Here is a 17,211-nt window from a genome sequence, read left to right on the forward strand (position 1 = left end):
TAAAGACAATGGGCATTAAGCCTGATTTTCTAAATGTTTCTATTTGAAGGAATAAAACAATCAATTCAATTCTATATCTTCCAGATTAAACCCACTGATAAGCACTGTACGGTGCCCATTCCAGATTCTACTCCCAGGGCCAAAACTTTGTTATTACATCATCTCATTTGTAGTAAGCAAGTCCTCTCTTGGACCACATAAGGAAAAGAATCAGTTGGTTTAATTCCTGAAGTGTGTGAAGGAAGCCAAAATGCATGTTAAAGACAATTCTCTTCAGAAAAATAGCAAAACCACTGAACATGAATCACACCTACCTCATCCTTTTGACTAAAATATAGCAATTCTCATGATGCTACCAATTTTATTCATCTGCAATGACTATACTAGTACCTCTGAATTTCAAAGACACTGACATAATTTCTTGGGCAAAAGAAATCCATGTTTTGTTTTGTTTCCTTAGCACCAGAAGATTTCATTAGATAAGTAATGTTTCACTGCATGACAGGTGTTCATTTTAGTACAGGAGACTGCAAGAAATACATTAGAAGAGCTAATCTTTCTTCTAAGGAGCCTGTACAGGAAATTTGTTTTAAGAAAAAGCAGTTGTGTGGAAAGATGCATTATGAACCTGTACCTCTCAGCAGTTTTAGCAGCAAGCACAGAACCATGATGCCAGCAAGGGGGAAAGGTGTGATGGTAGCAGAGAAGAAACTAGTCACCCAGCCTCTGTGGTTGGTCTCACAGATACTCATAAGAGTTTTGCAAGACTGATTTCACAAGGTGATTTCATATATGCTTATCAAGATGCTGTTTAAGAACATTAAGTACCAAGTTCAGGAATAATGTCATGTTTTACTTAGGCAAATTAAGAGTGCTGTATTTTAATTCCATTCAAGGACCAGGTGTAAACAGTGTTTCACGTGAGATGGAAAAACAGTTCAGCTATAAACATTTTCTCATATCTCTAAGTTGTTTTCAACTATATCCTGTTTAACATGAAAATTAACTGTTGTTTACCAGATTTTCTTTTTATTTAAAAGAAAAATCCTTCATGTTGTTGAACGAAAGCTTATCACTTAGAAGAAACATAATAAGTTTCTGATCACATGTGATTTCTTTGCCCTGGGGACAATGGCCAAAGTTAGTAAGTCAAAGGCAACTTCAACTACACTGTGTTTTTCTGCCCCAGTATCTTCTTATGGCTGTCCAGCAAAGTCTGATCAAGATACAGAATTCATGGATTATATAAGACCAGACACTTTATCGCCTAAACTGCATAGTCATTGATTACCATTCAGTCAGCTGATACGGTTTTTGAGCTAGTGGAAGGCTGGTTTAGTGTAACTACTTTCTAATTCAGGGGAAAAAAAAAAAAAGTACTATATCCAGGTTGGTTCTTCACCATTAGTTTTTTAGTAGTGGTCTTTTCCTGGCTTACCCAAAATTACGATCTTAACCATTCAGTTAGACAGTAATTACAAGTGATCAGAACTTCACTCTTGCAGCTTTTCAACATAGTCTTTAGGTAAATAAACATCAGCAAACACCTGAAACTAACAATTTTCAGCTAGGTACTGGTTACACATGTATAGCGCAGTATCAAATTGCTTTATTGACCTCAGTAATTCTGAAAAAGCTAATATCACAGCTTTTCAATCATACTCAGAGCTGAAAATACGCTCTTTTCATCTGCTATTAACATGCTGTGGTTTTCCTGCAATTCTGTTTCTACTTGGAATTTAGAAGAAAAAAAAATATTAAGACTCAACATTCATTCACCCCCAATATGAAACCATTTTAAACTTCTGATAGAAACAAGTCAGCACCTAACTGAAAGAGGCCAAAGGAGCAGAAGAGTTACCAAGCGTTGTACCATCAATGGTATTTAGCATTTATGTTCTCCTCATTTCACTGTTTCCACATCAATTTTTCACATCATAAAAATAAGAAATGCAACTGTACAGCCAGAAGACGTAGTAAGGAGGTGCACAGGAAGGTGTAAGGCCCACAGCCCTTACTTTCTTCAAAGCTGGATTTCAAGATGAGTTGGATCATTCTCCAAACAAGATTACAGTCTAAAGCTGCTAGTGATACCAGGACATCCCATTCAGCCCGATGCTCTCCTGATCTGTTTAAAACTGAAAGTCAAATCCAATCATTGCAAAACTTGCCACACTAATTTGCAGAGAACAACGTGGGACTACTGACTGTTTGCACATATTATAACAAGCCTAGTAATAAAACATCTGCAGTGCTTGAGTTTTGTTGTACTGCTGGTTCTGAATGGCAGTTTCTATTGCTCCAACTAGATGAGAAGTACTGCGTTTGCTCTTACCTAGCTGAGTAAGCAGCATCAAGGAGACACACAACAAAATTCAAGCTACTCACAGCTTAAGCCATTCCCTTTCCTATTCAAGGCTACTCACACCCCAAACTCCACTTTGCTTTCTGCTCTTGAAACACCAAGGCAACCAGCAGGTTAGGCACGCTTCCTACACAGCGCAAAGAGGGTGAGCTGCGCGGTATCCTTTACCTACACCATCGATTTCCCCAAACCTGCAAGATGTTCGCAGTCGGAAAGCAAGAGGGAGGGGGAACCCCCCACCCTCGGAGGAGGCGCCGAGCCGCAGGGGCGCGGAGGGACCCCCACGGGCTCACCCCGAGCAGCGCAGCGCTAACGGGAACCCGCCGGGCGCTCTCCCGAGCCGGGCATTACCGAGCCTTTCCCGTCAGCCGAGGTGCCGCCGTTCCCACCGTGCCCGACCGCGGCGGTAGCCCCGGACGGCTGGCTGGGTGGCTGGCAGACGGCAGCCTCCGCCGCACACACCCGCCGCGCTCGCTCCGGCCGCAGCCACCCGCTGCCGGGGCAGCAGGAGGAGGGGGACAGCGCTGTATTTCGCGCTGTCACAACGGCGAGCTCCGCCGGCTGCGGCCCGCGGCCCCCGGGGGCGGCCCCGCGCGGGGGGCGGCCCGTGGCTGAGGGAGGGAACCGGCCGCTCCGCGCAGCCCCGCGGGGGAGGGGGGAAGGGGCTGCACCGCCTCCCCCCCGCCAGCCCCGGCCCCTCAACGCCCCGCCGGACCCGCGGGCCCCTCCCTTCCTCCCCGCCCGCCGCACCTGGGAGCGGGGCTACCGGAGTCGCGCCGTCGCTTCCGCCATGCCTCCCCACGGCGGCGGGGACGGGACAGCCCTTCCCAGGCGCAGGATGCTCCGCCGGTGGCGGCGGGGGCTTCGGCTGCGGCGGCTCCGGCTGCGGCGGCAGGGTCGGGTTACGGCAGACGCAGCCTTAAAGGAGCCGAGCCGCCGCCGCCACCTGCCGCCGGGCTCCGCTCGCCGCCTCTGGGGGGAAGGCGGCTCCCCCGGGCCCCTCCCGCCCCGCGCTGGCGGCCGCCGCCCCCCTCTCCACAGCAGCTCCCCCGGCCCCTCACGCCCGCAGGCCTCGGCAGCTCGGTCTGGGGCGCGGCCCCGCCGCCCCGGGCAGGCACCGGGCTCTGGAGCAGCGGGCTCGCAGCCGGCGCGGCACCCGAGGGCCGGGCTGGGCTAAGGGCCGCGCAGCAGCGGCGGTCAGGAAACTAAATAAATAACCCGGGACCGTCCTTAAACGCGTGGTCGGCGCGACTCGAAATGCAGCCGCTGTCACAGCGCAAAGCGGCGACCGCCTGCGCTGGCAGCGCGGCGGGGCGGGGAGGGGAGGGGGTCCCGCCGGCCAGCCCGGGACCGCAGCTGCCATCGCGGGCTGCCAGAGCCGCTGCATGTTCAGGTCCCCATCTTCCGCTCAATGTACGTGGCTGAGAACAGCAGATGTGTTGGGGGACGAAAAACTCCTGTTGGGTCCAGCATCTCACCTTCCAACAACATTCGAGTCACTCTGCCTTTCGTTTATGTAGCCCCGTTGTCTAAAATATACCAAGGGAAAAATGCTGATGTGGCTGTTCGTGCCCTGGGAACCCACTTATGCACTCCTTGACAGCACTGCACAGCACAGGGTCAAAGGTAACACACCCGTCATACAGAGAGCAGGTATGGCTGATACTTGCTATTTTTTAAATTAAATGCTGTGATTTTTGTCAAATTATTTTTCATTTTACATTTTTGAACTGTTGTTTAGTCCTGAAAAATCAAAGAGAAGCAAAATTATGTTGACAAAATTAAATATTATGATGATGAATGGACTTAGTTTTTTACCAACTATAAAGCATAATGGTCAAGACCCTCTTCCTCTTGGTATGCTTCTACCATCATACGCATCCTAAACCACCTCAACTTTCCAGTTCATTAAGGATTCCTGATCTTTCAGGGCAATAATTTAAAAATTCTCCTCTCAAACAACATAATGTTGAAGGTATTCATAGATATCTCACACTAGATTACGCTGAGGCTGACAAAGAAATCATCTGCCCTAACTACGTACACGAATCTCTCTTGCAAGGTGTCTCCCACTGCAGGAACATTATGGCTTAAGCCTGAACAGAAACCGGTGTTGGGTTGCCTAATACACCGATCTGCGAAATGCAGAAACTCCGGCACTGGTTAATGAGGCATCGAGCCATTCCTGCTGTAGAAATGGTAACCTGTAGGAGGTGGGCAGGGCGTACCGCCAGCATCTGTAACTTTTTCAAGCCATCTTGGCTTGATCCATCGCTGATCATAAATCAACTGCTGGATAAGCATTTGTGTAAATACTGGAACTACAGAAGTTTGATTTTCTATGGACTTGTGTCTTATGGTTCACCAGCTTTTAAACTGATTTTTGTTAACAAAATTCCACAAGACATTCTCAGCTAAGTGAAGGAGGAGGTCCCATTCCTGCTTCCAATCTTTTTCCATTCCAGAAACAAACAGATGGACAAATAAAGACAGCAATATCATATCAACACAATTTCTTAGTGAAATTAGGATAAAAACCTCATCTGTTACTCTTATATCGTATCATTTATTTCTCATATAAAGGAAGATTTCAACCTATTTTCTATTATGTCTACAGTTCTTAGTGAAATAGAACAGCCACTAAAACCTAAGAACTGCATGGTGGGATCATAAACCACTGTCAAGATTATATAAACTATAAAAATTCTAAGATAATTTTTTTCTTCAATAATTCACATTCCAAAGAACAGTCCTCACTTTTTGCTTAAGCCAGTATCACTGACGTTGAAGTTTCTTTATACATACTTGTCTTCATTTAGCCTGCACCTGGGGCTAAACAATAACAGTTGTTCTCTCACCCAATGTCCCTTCCCCAACGGCTGAAGGGAATTAGGAAAAGGAGGGAGACTCGTGGGTTGAAATTAAACAGATGTAATAAAATAAAGAAACCAGTATCAATGATAATACAAAACACACAAAACTATACTTAGCTACAGAGTGCTGGCAAGTTTCTCCAGGAATAGCAATCATTGAGAATGCCAGAGAGGAGAGCCCCCCCCTGCCCCCCTCCCCAAAAAAAACCCCACAAAAAAAACCAAACCAAAACAAAAAAACAAATAAAAAACCCCACCCCTCCCCAGCAAGCTTTCCCTTTTATAGTGAACTTGATGTTAATGATATAGAGCTGTAGGCCAGCCTGGGTCAGCTGCCCTGGGTTTAACTGCTAATGGCCTGATAACCATGGCTGGCCACAAACTGAAACAAAATGTAACAGAAACTTGATTCTATAAATTTTATCCCCAGGAAACCAGGACAATAGTCCTTGCTCTCTTAAGTCGTAGCAACTATGACAACAGTCTCCCCCATGGACAAGCAGCGGACCTCTGGGGTGACAGAGGATCTGCAGTGGCAGTGAAGGCAGGAGTGGTTGTCCTCAGGCCTGCGGGCACAGGCAAGAACTCTTTCCACTCATGGTTAAGAACCAAAGGCTCTGAACAACAAGCTCTGGCAGATTTAGCTGCTGTGTTTTAAGACATTATTTCTCCCAGATGCCTGAGGTCATGATCATTCTAGTCAAGCACAGCAATGAAAGTGGGTAGCTTTTTAATATGCCAGCATGTGACCTGGAGTCTCTACCATAAGAGTGTGGTAATACCTAGCAGCAGGGTAAAGCAGACAGTTGAGAGTGGTAATGTCTTAAACTGAACAGATAACTCTGCCAGAGACCACCTACCAGAGCTCTAAGCCTCGAAATAACCCACTGCCATTATGCACTTAGAGGTTAGGAAGCATCTAGGAGAAGACAAACCAGACCCTCCCCAAACCTCCATGTTAGGCCTGTATAGCACACAGCCTACCAAACAATTCCTTTGGCCCAGTGTGCTGCATGGGTAAAAGAAACTAGTTTGACCTGCCTCACTGCTCTCTCCTTGGCTAATGATCAGCACGTTGTCGAGCACGCACCGGATCATGACCAGAGGCAATGCCATCTTTCAACAGCCCAACAACACGTACTGGGTTGAGCACTCCTGACTGTAAAGCTGAGAACAGTGATGCAGTCAGGATTCCTGGCTGGCAACTGCTCTCCATAGGAGCATCTCTCAGATTTTTGATAAAGCAAATCTGCAGATAAAAGAGAACTGGCTATGGGGGTATGAAGGCATTGCAGTAGAAGGGAGGCCTGTAGATATGGTTAGATACGGCTACCATAAGTCCAGGTTGCCTTAAATTGGTTGTTCTCTTTTCCAACCAGAAATGTTCTCCAGGAAGATTTTGAGAACTGCCTGTATATCTGGCATTGTTGGTATCTAATAACCTCATCAAGTTGGATGTTGCTGCATACGAGCAGCAGCCTCACCTTGGATGTCCCATGTCCAGCAATCCCAAAGAGATCCTCACAGCAAACACACTAGGCCTGTATTGCATGTGCAAAGCAATTCCAACAAAACCAGGGGAGTACTCTACCACTCCTACAAAGTGTTGCATGAACTTACCACGCAATTACTTTGAGCATTTCCATTAAGTCCTAAAAGTATGAGGCTTGCTGTACTTGCATGATGCAACTTGTGCACCTATTTCTGCATCAGAAATACAGGATCCAGAAGGTGGGACAGTCACTAGAGGAGTACCACAGCCAACTGGTTGCTATACAGTGACCACAGTTTGGCTTTCACAATAAATACACTTCTTCCTCAGTCCCTTGTGATGTGCAGCCACCATTTTCCAGCAGCTGCAAACCAAAGTTGCCACTGCTAAATGGTTACTGTCAAGCAGTTCCCCAGTAACAAGTGCAACTTCTGAACCCAAGCTTCAGCATGGAAGGGAAGTACAGGCTTGCTAAGGTGAGGTGTAGAACGGAGATTTAGGAACACAGGGCGAAAAATAAAATTATATTCCACGTCGATAAAGGGCACATATGCTGAAAGACCATAGGGAACATAGGGAGGACATGGAGGTATCACAGTAGCATGCACAGGTAATAGCATAATTCTGTTGGCTTCAGCTGAATCATCATATTTACACTATGCAAGAGAAAAATTGAGCTCTGCCTTTCATCTATGCTTTAATTACAATTAAACTTCCTGGTTATATTGATGATTTTCAGCTTCATGCCAATCAGGCCCAGGAATTCCATAAATGAGGAACAAATTCTGCTGAAATTGGAGGGGGTCTGCTAAGACAGGGTGGTAAAGAGAAGGTAGCCCAACATAAGTAAGTTGAAGTCTGCAGTAATCCATCCTCAGCCAAGTCATACACACCTGTTCCATACCCTTCTCTGTGACCCTGCATAAAGAACCGTACGGTACCCTTTCCTAAGTACACCTGTAATTTCAGAACTGTCCTTTCTCAGAGCTGAGCCTACCTCTGCCAAGAATGAAGCCTTTATCACGGTTGCTGTACTGAAAAGTGAGGCATATGTGAGAAAGTAAAATACTTCTAGAGCATTTGAAAATAATTTCAGTTGTGGTTTGGAACTTACACAAGACATAACTAACCTTTTTGCCTAAATTTACCAATAGTAGTAAGAATAGCATCTTAATGAACGTTTAAAGCCTGATCAGTTTATGAAAGAAATTATATAACATGGTGTTGTAGCAGCAGTGGTTTGAACTCAGTGACCTAAAAAATGCTTAAATTTATTTCCATCTTAGGAAGTTCCTAGGTCTACCTGTCAGCGGCAGGAGATATTCCCAGAAAATCAATTATACATGTAAGCAAAAATATCATGGAGATGAAAGAACATATGAAAGCACAAGCACAATTCTCCTTTCACAACACTGTGAATCAAGAGTAACTCCACTGAAGCCAACGAGTTACACTGGTGTGAGTGAGAAAAGAACCAGCTCCATTGTCTGAAAATTGCTCAGGCCACCCATGGAGTCCAATCACAGTAACTGTAGGCAGCTAATATTGCAGTGTTTAATTCAGAAAGCCCAAGACTGAAAAGAGGAGACTGAAAAGAAAGGATCTGAATTTGGTTTTAGCCAAAAAAAGCTGAAAAATAGCAGGAAAATGGTGAATGGAAAAGGAAAAAAAAGATTCCATTTATAAAAAATCTGCCCTCCCCAAAAATATTTGCATAGAAAAAACAGAGTGAATCTGCATGCTTTGATTTTTTTTTTTTGAACACCCTGCCTGTACCCAGTCAATACTTGCTGGGCTGTATGCTTCCCTGAAGGAAAAGCGTTATCTTCATTTTCCAAACAGCAGACACGTTTTGTGTTTTGATGCATATTGTGTTATACAGACTCAGATTGAGTGCTACAGAATGCGAGCCTTACCTTTCCAGCACAGGTCACTGTAACGTATCCTGTCACATTTTTAGGTAGCAGTGTACTAAACAATACCTTAATTTTCCCCTGCTTTCGTTTACTTCCTCTAAACACACCCTCCCTTTTTCATCTTAGATCCGTTAGTTTAGCTTTCCTAGCTCCTGTCACCTCCCCATTTGAAATAGCATTTCTGCCAGTAGTACTTACTCTCAGTAATGAAACAAAGGCTTGTTTCTGGAAAGCTGTCTGGTCACTAACCTCTTCCTGTATCTCAGCCTCCCCTCTTCAGTTTTCTTCCAGTTTTTCTGCCTTCTCTTCTCCATTTATCTCTCATCACACGCTGTCTCTTTCATCTAGGTACGCCTCACATGCAGCATTACCCTCTCTGTTGGTATTATTGTCCTGATTATAACTGTCCAGTAGCTACTGAGGACCTGTAAAACAGCACATTGTGAGTTTATTATGCTGCATTACAAACTGCTACACTGATGCACCATGTCAGCATTATGACAAAACATCAAACCACATTAAGACAGATGCGCTGAATACAATCCACAGAACTCGCAAGAACGCCATCTCTTTTTTCTTTTCCAGGTCATTCTCTCTCCTCTTTTTCCCCTCTCCCGCTTTATCCTCTATTTTCTTAACACCTTTTCCTTTGCTGTCACATTTTTTTCCTTCCTCCCCACAGTCATCCTCCCCTGGCTTCCTTCATTGTCCACCTCACATTCCTCCATACATTTTCTTTCCTCCTATGTGCCTGCACAAAGGGCTATAACAGAGGCAGTACTGCAGCTTTGTTATATGTGTCCTTGGCTCTTCAGTAAACAAAGCTGCACCTGGGTGCATCTTTGGGATCAGCAAACTGAGGGTCTAGAAAGCATTCCATCCCCAAAGGCTTAAACCACAGAGCTCCTAGATTAACATGACTTCTCGGTTCCCTAATCTCCAAGATGGAGCACACCAGAAACAGCAGGAGGAAGCTTGAAATAATATCAGATTCCTTTCTTCACATGCACATATTTCCTTTTGCCTTGTGAGAGCTGAGGCTCTTAGCAACAAGAGCACTGTAGAGTGGGGTAGTGACTAGAATCTGATGATGTCAGAACACCAGAAAATGAAAGAAGATGTACTTTGTAATGGCATACAATTGAAAAGCATGAAATTGGTGCCACGCAGTGCTAAAACCAAACAAATTATTTCCCAATAATTCAACATGCAAAAGGTCAGAAAGCAATGCTTTTTTTTAATATTCAGACTGTTAATTAAAATCAGCGTAATTCCAGTAGAGAACAAAACAGTGCTTGTTGATACTAGGTATTTTGTTTTACATGCTAGCATCAGATTTTTCAGGAGCAGCACGTCAGGTAAAAAGACCAAGCACACACTTGGGATAGTATGACTCATCTGTATGCTAGAGACAGCTTCTAAGCCTCGCTTAGATCAGTCTAAACTTTGGCACATGCCATAGCAGCTGCATAGCATTTAACTATGTCTCTTTCAGCATGCACCACAGTGCAGAGAGAATGGTCTATTAACACATTTTAATGGCAGATATATTAGCCTGAAAAGGTTAAGTAGTTTCTTCAGACAATATAGTTTCCTTTCAGTGTCTGTCAATTTTTAAGATTTTGAAAAAAGACTGTTTATAATTTTTAGGGATTTTTTTTCCATCCTCCGTTGATCTGTGAAAGCTTTGAGGAAACAAGGAAGGAAAATTACTTAGCGGCACAAGAAAACAATGAAACCTGTGCATGCTCACATTATGTATGTCTAAATGCCGTAGAAATCTATACAAAAAACCCTGAATAAGAAAACAAAGAATTGTTTTTCACATAGTTCTCAAATACAGTACTCAGTAATACTTGTAATAACTATTTTTCAGAGAACAACATGATTTTTAAATTGATATCTCTCAAATATTAAAGCTTTTTAATTTCATATTTTGGGGTGGGTATTATACATTGGGTATTATACATAGGGTATAATACATTGTTGCAAAAGGAAATATACTTTATGTCCTAATTTTGTCAGTTTAGGAGCCCCAGAATGTGCCATTCATTTTTATCTTATTGCTAATAATGTCTTTTAGCCAAAGACTCTGCTTTTAGCAGTGCTACTTGTTAATTGTAATTATTTGCAAATTTTGTATTGGCAGTATTATAGATTCTTACCTAGAGTTTAGTTCTTAGTTTCCATTGATATCAGCGGGTCTCGTGATTTCCCCCCTCTCTAAAGCCTTGATCTGTGTGTTATTTCATACAGACAGATTTCTGTCCCTCTGTGCAATTCTAGCCATATGAAGGAGATCATGCTCTGTACTGTAACTTCCAAACCTAAGATTTAAGACAGCAGTCCTGGTAAGAAAGATATAAAAAGAGAAGAAACGGTAGATTTAAATACATCAGTGCTAAACCACAGAACTAAAGCTTGCCTTTCAGATCAAGTGGGGAATTTTTTTTTAGGTTTCCACTTCCAGTGACACTATTTAACACCAGTTACATTTTTGCTGATGAGCAACACTCGCTCTGATTGACTTACTCAAGTACCTACAAATATTAGAAAAACACTGAATATAAAACCCAAGGATAATTAAAAATAAAGAAAATCCAAAAATAATCCTAATTGTGTATGTGAAAAAAATGCTAAGGTGGAAGACTTTCACCATAAAAATGTATTATGCAAACATCATAAATGGGTCTGAAAAGTCTCTTTGTGAATTGCACCAAATATATCGTGTAACAGAATAAACTGCAGAAAAATTGCATTGTAATATACACTAATTACAACATCTTGGTTACGTTTTTTTTTTGTGTTGCACATTTACTTTTATTTTGTTGTAAACATACACATTTTGGTGTAATAATTCTACTGGGACTGCTTAAAGAACCTACATTTCAGCAGCTGTTTATTTAATTTGCTTAATAATAGATATTACACATCTGGAGCTCTTCTGGCAATGTCCTCTTTTTCTATGTGGAAATTATGCCCCAGTGGAAGCAGGAATCTCCCCACTGAAAATGGGAACTTTCAGATTCAAGATACCTTGGGCAACAGTACCTGCACATATGCAGACCAAGGTGTTCTAGTCCAATGCCATGTTCTGCAGTGCACGTCAGATGTGTTCTGGATATACTGTACTCCACACATATGCACCAAGTGTTAGAATGGATTATCTCTGACTCACTGGATGTGCCAGACATACCATGCAGCAAGTCCATGATGTTCAGAATTCAGCAAATTTGATGCTCGTGCATACAGGCCATCTGGGCACGGAACGACTGCTTATATCTCAACTTATCCTAGGGAAAAATACATGAAGCCAGGTGCTGGAGCAGGTAATGCTCTGCACCTTGTGTAATTAATCTTTCTTTAAAAAAATACATCTTTCAATGGATCTCCTTAAAACAGGGACCGTCTTTTCATCTAACTTTTGCATAGCGCCTGTCCCAAAGAATTCCTGCATGTTGTAACAATAAAAAACTAATCTGGACAAGAACACAGCACTTCATCCCCCCAGCACCGCTGTGGAAGTTACAGGAATCAAGGCTTCTCGTGATCTGATTCTTAACTACAAAAACACACAACAAAGGGAGAAGGTAACAAGTCCAGGGCAGTAACTCTTCAGTTTCACTTTGAACAATCTTTTTCTTTGTGTGTACAGTACTCTTTAAAGATGATTGCAGTTCACCTTACAGTTTCTCAATTAGACTTCTTAAAAAATAATAACTGAGGCTTATACATGCTCTTGGCTTGACTATTACCTGCTTAAGAATTACTTGTATTTACAATTGTACCAGTCCTCAAACACAAAGGTACAATCAAAAAGACAACATAGTTTGTCTTCAAAGTATTCTAAAAAGAATATGAAATCACTTGTAAGATCCCTATTTGGAAATTATTTACATTATTTATTTTTCTTTGGTCAGTGTTAGTACATCAGAAGCCACCATGAAAACTCGAGTGTTTCCCCATTGTCCTGGCATAAAACTTTTTTCTTTTTAGTAATATACTAATCATCAGTCAGCAAAATAATTAATACCATAACGTAACTCTAAGCAATTGTCTCATTATCACAACATTGTTGTTTAATTCACAACAGGAACTGACCAACTTTCTTGACACCTTAACAATGCATTAAATTCACAATAGCTAATACAAATGGTGTATCATTTCCTAACATTCATTTAATCTGTAATATAGGCAAGGACATTCTCTTGTCGTACTGTCAAGCATAGAGACAACAGCCTTACACATCACCTGTGGCTGATGAAAAAAATGTAAGTGAGGGGTATCTGGTTTTAAATTTTATGTTATCACATATTTTTAAACTGTTAAAATGTAGTGTATAAGGTGAGTTATATTAGCTATAGCTGGACTTTTAAATGTGACAGCTTTTTGTTAACATAGTTTGCTGTGCTTGACATCTTACATATTTTTAACTAAACAGAAGCAACAGAAGGTATTTCAGATTTCAAAATTTTAATATTTTGTCTTGCAAGAATTATACACAAACGTACAGAAATTAAAACATTGAGATAACCTGGCCAGCCCTTGCAAACGCTACAAAGAATTCAATTCATCTCCATTGAGAGCTAGTGGAGTCATTACAGTCAACTGACTTTAATAGGATTTGGACAAATCCCCAAACCTACAGCCATACCTGGCAGCATCCCCAAAACAATAGTCAATAAATGACTTATTCTTAAATACAACTGCATAAAGAAAAGACACAAGGAAAACGGGAGGAAAAGAAAATGAAAGACGGTGTAGAGCAAAACCAGAACACATCGTCTCTTCTTTTCTAATATGGCCAGTTCTTTCCAACACCAGCATGTCCTTAATTCAGTGTGAGACCTTTAGAAACCTAAACAGCTCAGAAAACCATCCTCACTTTCAACTCAGGAACCTGTGTTTACAGTGGAGGGTATCAGTTCTGACTCATTTTGTATGTTCATAAGGAAAAGATGGAGAGAGCATAGAAGGGCAAGGGGCCTTTTTCTCAAGCCTAAGAATGCTGAGGGCTGGGGACTGAAACCTAGAAGAAGAAAACCTGTGATGGCAGCAGCAACCCCCCACCTACCTCATTCTCAGTCAGAGAGAGGAAGAGGTATGCACTGATACAAGCTGATAGATGAGACCAGGCTATCTCCCTGTACAAGAAACAGCCAGTGTTCTGACAGCAGAAATCCAGGAAAAGCTGAAAAAAATGTGCATTTCTCATTCTCCTTACAGATCCATAGAAAGCTCAGGAAAACCCCAGCCAAAAAGCAGCAGTGAATATGTAGAGAATCCCAAATCCTAACCCCCAAGTACCCTCCAAATTTCTTTTTTACGTTATAAACAGATTTGAAGATATATTTCCAGGAAGGTAATATCAGACTCCAAATCTATTTTTAGGAGTATTTTTTAAAAAGGCCTTATTTTTACAGGCCGAGTGGCCAAAGGCACCCAGTGACCTCCAGGACGCTCAGAACTTTTAAGAGGTGAAACAGGAGTCTCTTTCTCCTGGCTTTTTCAATACATAGAAGAACATTAGTTTGTATTATGTTACAGGGACTGCTCCCAAAACATGCTACCCAGTAATTAGAGCAAGTTGCAATATGTCATTTTGGTGCTGTCTAATGCAAATGTTCTTGCTTCATAAAATCACACTCAGAATGCGCCCGAACGTTTCCAAACCTTGTGTCATCAAAGCTATACACGTACTGGCTCTCCAGCCAAGCTGTCAAATGTAGTAGGTTAAAGAAACATCTGGTAGCAGTGTGGCTTGTGCCTGTTAGAGAAAAACATTTTCCCTGCAAATTGCTACTTTGATTCTAAATTTGTACATGGTATTTACATCCAGACAAATTTCTAAGGACAAGCTCCTCCTTCCTCCCCCACTTCTAAAGACTATATACAGAGAACTTATCATTGCCAGAAAGAGGGAAATCTTTAAATAGTTGGAGGGAAGGATACCTTATTTATTGAGTTGGTGAAAACTCACAACCACTTTGTTGTCTGTCACTGATGGCAGAGTTAGACACCACAGCACACCACTGGAAATTGAAGTGTAAAGAATGGTAAAAGTGAACGGGATAAATAATTCCATTTTAATAGAGAATGAATCTCATTATTCGGGGGGATTTGCTTACAGCTTTTTGGCTATATAGGACGTGCAGCGTTTAAGTGTTTGCAAATGCTCTATCTTTGTATCTAAACAAATGAGAGTAATCTTATATATATAAGAGAAGCATCATTATACCAGGGAGCACAGCACTAATTGTAATATTAAAATAAATATTACAGATCTTATTGATTACAGACACAAATCAGGACTTCTAAGATTACATTCCTGTAATTGTAATGACTCACAAGAAAGTAAAACTGCACTTAGCCCAAAGTAATTGAAAGTAACTGCTGCTAAAAGAGACAAATTTTGCCACAGCTTGGCTCTGATAACATCCTAGTTCTGCCATCAAGTGAGATCAGCCAGTAGCTTATACATTTATCAGCTGCCTGCTTCATCTTGTCCCCAGCTGATCCCCAGTGGTCTAGTCCACTGATTTAATTGAAAATCCCTTTCCTTCCTAACAGCAGAACTTTTTACAACACTTACGATGTTGTTACTGTTCTAGAGCCTTCCAGATGCAGCTTGCACTTCTAATATTAAAGAACAATCATTAGAAACCCAGTCAGAAGTCTTCAGGTTCTCTCTAATGAGAGTGTAGTATCACTGCTCTTTTATGTTTCCAAGAACACTGGAAGCACATAAAAAAAAATATTTGTTTTCTGCAGAAAATAAAGTTTACTTATATAGCGTATCTTGTTTTTCAAATCACTTCTCTTATGAAATTATTGTGCAGAAACTCAGAAGAGTATTTAGATAGATTTAATACATGACTGAGATTTAACATGATAAATGGTTCCACATTACAATTTTTCCAGTAGCAAAGCCTGACTAAGAGGTTCCTGCCCTTTTCCTCACCCAGCTCCCCCAACCATTTTGCTAGTTTAGCCCTCAGTTGTGCTGATGCAACTGTTTGTGGAGCCGCACTTTAAGGCAAAACAAAGCAAAATTACCCCATTTAAGAAAACAACAGTACTATCACTCTTGTTCATAGGTCTACTTTTAGAATTCGTAATTAGAAGAAAAAAAAAATTATTCAAAATGCCAGTTAAGAAGTCATGAATATAAGGTGTATTGTAGCTGCATGGAAAGACTCTCTAACAGTTTAAGTTATTTCACTTAAAAAGTGGAATGTCAGAAAGTGAATGACCACCAGATAGCCAAAGTTGCCTGAATTTCATTCCAGGGAAAAAAAATACTTTTGTTTATATTCCAATTGCAGCCTTTCCTATTGGAGACAAAAGAAACCGAAACACAAAGAGTTTTCCTCAATTCAATTTAGTACTCACCAGTGTAAGTTTACACCAGATGTACTAGTAAGCTTCTTCAGAGAATATTCACATATAAAAAGCATAATTATTCAAGTGTAATTCCCAATGAGTAAGAAGGCTGCCAGCGCTTGTTCTAGGAGTTTATGAGGCAAACTCACTAGTTAGCTTTTTAGACTCCTTGAAAGTCAAGATCATTGCTTTGCGTCCAAGGAACTGTCAGATCCTCAGTTTTCTAGTCCAAAGAACAGGTATTTCCTTGTATGCATAACTCTTATTTTTCCCTCTTGTTTTTAAATAACCTCCCTAGCAAATAAACACCCTTCCAGCTTTACTGGGTTTAGGTCAGTTTCTCACAAATTTCACCAAGTAGCCTTACAGAAGAATTCTATATAAGAAGACGAAGTATGTACATGCAGAAATAACATGAAAAGGAGAAAATAAGTTGCAGTTTTTTGTATCACTCTCTGCTGCTGAGATTCCTGGATTGTTTCTCTTAATAAAATGCTTAATAAAAAGCAGGTCTTTAACGCTTCTTATGGTAGGAAAAATAAGAGCAAAGGGAAGATATAAAAAAGCCTTGCAAAAAAAATCCTTAAATAAAACAATTGCTAGCTACACCCACTGTGGCAACCTGGGATACATTCTACACCAATGACATTTTTACTGAAGAAGGTACAAGAGGGGAAAGATCACCACAGACAAAATTAGTATTTAAATTGCCTATAGAAGTTACTGTCTTGTTTTAACATAGTAGTTTATTTTCTGAAAAAGGACTGTGGTGCTTTCTTCCTCTTTCTTCTGTAATTGAGAGACTTGCATCTCTATTGTCCCTAATGATTAGTCCTATGTAACTAAAGTGGAAAGCAAAATGAGTTTTTGAAATTCATGCATCATCCACAGAACTACTAATTAAAACCTTGTTGTTTTCAAATGTCAGCGATAATTAAGCAGTGAGATATTTTTTGTGAGGTTACTCATTTGGGTGGAAGACCTTACCAGGGTAACACTGGTTTTATAGTCTCCGCTTAAAACAACTGCAAAATTGTATGTTGCACTGATGTAAAGAAAAACAAAACATAATCTGTAGAACTATGAGACGTGAATCAGAAAGATTCACTTCAGATCCTAAGATGACAAAGGGTAGCTAGAAAATGTATCTTTTACTTGTAAATGATGCAATAACCACTGGAA

General features: G+C 41.3%; 1 protein-coding gene across 7 annotated transcripts in view; it reads right to left on the reverse strand.

Moving 5' to 3' along the window:
- Positions 1-17,211, reverse strand: part of TLCD4 (TLC domain containing 4) — a 45,875-nt gene that overhangs the window by 27,141 nt on the left and 1,523 nt on the right. For 2 of the 7 annotated variants that reach the window (XM_068406105.1, XM_068406102.1), the window contains 2 exons: positions 10,812-10,994; positions 8,896-9,071 (listed from right to left, as the gene is read on the reverse strand). The exons of 1 other annotated variant lie outside the window; for it this stretch is intronic. The gene's annotated coding sequence lies outside the window, so the exon portion shown is untranslated. Of the gene's footprint in view, positions 1-2,658; positions 2,717-3,115; positions 3,210-8,895; positions 9,072-10,811; positions 10,995-11,842; positions 11,903-13,720; positions 13,832-17,211 lie in introns of those variants that run through there. 4 more of the 7 variants (XM_068406104.1, XM_068406103.1, XM_068406108.1 and 1 more) reach the window with 4 other exon arrangements.

Source organism: Nyctibius grandis, chromosome 8 (genome assembly GCF_013368605.1).
Source record: "Nyctibius grandis isolate bNycGra1 chromosome 8, bNycGra1.pri, whole genome shotgun sequence".
Taxonomy (NCBI): Eukaryota; Metazoa; Chordata; class Aves; order Nyctibiiformes; family Nyctibiidae; genus Nyctibius; species Nyctibius grandis.